Below are 2,802 nucleotides of genomic sequence, written 5' to 3'. Positions count from 1 at the left end.
GGGGCGGGTCCCCGCTTAGTTTTTCAAAATTATTATAAAAAAAAGTAGAAAAACAGAAAATTATAAATAAACTGAGGTCCGAGAATGCAATTTCCGGCCTCTAGATTTGGGGCTGAGGTAGTATACACCCTCCATCTGTCAAAGCCACTGAGAGGTCAGCTATGGTCAACAGAATGTAGGCTAATGACTAGAATGGATTCCAGAAAAATATGATAAACCTATTGAGGAAGTACCTACATAACGGTACTGTTGAACACTTCCGTATAGGGCCGGACCTACCTGGTTGGGGAAGCCCCTTAAAGTACCAGACACTGATCACCATCTCCGATATCATTACTGAAAATGTTCCGGTAATGAGAAGGTAAAATGTTCCATATTTTGAGCAACAAAAATACTACTTTGGCTTTTGAGCAGAGTGGATTTATATATATATATATATATATACTGTCTCTTATACACATCTAGATGTGTATAAGAGACAGATTTTGCACGTTGCCAAAAACTGACCGACCGAAGTTGGAACCATGTCTGCATATCGACATGGATACGCAAAACGATACAAAAACATACAAAATCATAAAGTTGATAAATGTCGTCCTTTTCAAATCTTGAATTAAGTAATGGTATTTTTTTAATACAAAAGTGTATATATATACTGTCTCTTATACACATCTAGATGTGTATAAGAGACAGGAGTGGATGTTTACATCTGATGACGTGGTTTGGTGCAGCGGGAACGGTTTGGTTTCCCAACCTCGAAGTAGGGGTTTCAATCCCTCGCTGTGCATTCCGCTTGTAGTCAGTGTCAGCTCAAGTACTGTCTCTATACACAACTAGATGTGTATAAGAGATATATATTAGCCTATATATACATATATACACAGGGCAAAACATCACTCCTATATACGTGAGTTCGAGACCAACGCTCGTCCTTGCACCTCAATTCCTGAAGAAGTTAAGAATATTCATTTCATTTTTCAAGTATGCATGTGTTATTTCCCCCGACGGAGGAGCCTTTTTTAAGTCCACTTCCACTAACTTTAAATCATGTATCAGCCCCGCACGGGGTTGCAATAAGGGCGGCTGCTTTGTACGGTTGCCAGCTGCTATATTTTGGTATCTAGAAATTCCATGGTTGGGCTGAGGTAAGTATGAATTCAAAATCCGCCTCCCGGTCCCTCGAGGGGAGGGGTAGCTCTCTACAATTTCCAGCTACTGCTAGTTTCGGGCATCCAAAAATTATACTTTAAAACTAGGCCTACAATATATTAGCGAATGGCAATCTTAATAACTTTGGTTTGATTTGAAAGTTATTAAGTTTTATTTTTATTGACTAATTAAAATTAGTCCGACGACCTCGTCGTGGCGTTGGAGGAGGGGTGGTGGGGGATGTCCAGGTTTGTAAAGGGGTGGAGGACCGCTTTACCGTAGCTCTTTGGAAGTATACTATATTATTATAAGACTAATATAGCAACCCAAAATAGGGTCTACCAAATCAAAACTGCTGATTTTTTCTTTTACCGGGGGATTTCTTTTCCATTGATTCCAGGTTGGACTCATTCACTTAAGCCTGCATTAGTATAACTATCAATCAAAATATGCCACCACATATGACAACATCATTCCCATTATCATCATCGTCGAAGTCAACGCCATCGATCATAATCATCGTCATTATTATTATCATCATCGTCAGCGTCATTATCCCCTCATTGTAATTACCATCATAATTATTTCATATTTTTCTGGGCATCCAGAGGTAAACAAAGTTTAGACTTCTGACCCCTGTAAAACCAAGCACATTCAACAACATTTTGCCCCTCCACTCTTACACAGAAAAGCTGGATCGCCTTTGAATGTTGTTCTCTACATAGGTACGTCTTTATCACTTGGTAGATTTGTCCATAGATGTATTTACCTTTCAGTGTTTTAATTGGATGACAGAAGAATCAAGTTGACTAGGTTTTTCTGATCTCCAATATCCCTTGCACATATAAAATGACGGACGTGAGTTCTAACACCAGAAAAGGGCCCCCAGTCTCAGAAAGCCACAGGGCCCTAGGGCCTCAGCATTACGCCTTCGCATATTTACCAACCGTCTCACACCGTGCGGGACTGTCCCGTATTTCAAAGTGATTTCAGATGTAACACGCATTTTGCAGAAACACGTGCATGATCATAAATTGTCACATAATTATTAAAAGTCTAGAGGTGATAACGAATAATCACGAATTCAGGGAAAAAAATGTATTTAAATTTGGAGGAAATTAGTTTTTGGCTACATTTGGCTCATCCATGCTTTCTGTTTTGGCAATTCACTTGAATATCTGGCAGTGGCGTATCTAGGGGAGGGCGTAGGGGCTTACGGCCCCACCCCCCAAAAAAAATTTCTCGCTCCCCAGTCGGGCCCCCCCCAAAAAAAATCCCGGTCAAGTAGTTAAAAATCACCTAAAATCACCATATTTTGCGAATTAGCAGCTCTTATCATGGCATCACATCTCGTAAACTTGCTTTCATTCTTAAATTTAGATTATGACCCATTCCATCATTCCTCCACTGGATTTACTCTTACATGGTCAATTGCCAGCTAATACAGGGGCGGATCCAGAGATTTTCTGACAGGGGGTGGGGGGAACAATATGAAGTCCATGTCGCCATGCCCACCTCTGCCCCCACCATGGTTGGTGTAAACAGGGAATCCCTGGTGTAAATAAGTGGCAATCTAGCTCTCCTTTTTCCCACTGTTGGATTCGTGCCTGGGGCAGTAGACACAAAAATGGAGATTATATATATATATATATA

Source organism: Anneissia japonica, unplaced genomic scaffold, assembly GCF_011630105.1.
Source record: "Anneissia japonica isolate Jap-2015-1 unplaced genomic scaffold, ASM1163010v1 scaffold288028_len459517_cov177, whole genome shotgun sequence".
Classification (NCBI taxonomy): domain Eukaryota; kingdom Metazoa; phylum Echinodermata; class Crinoidea; order Comatulida; family Comatulidae; genus Anneissia; species Anneissia japonica.
This window is presented reverse-complemented; position numbering follows the sequence as displayed.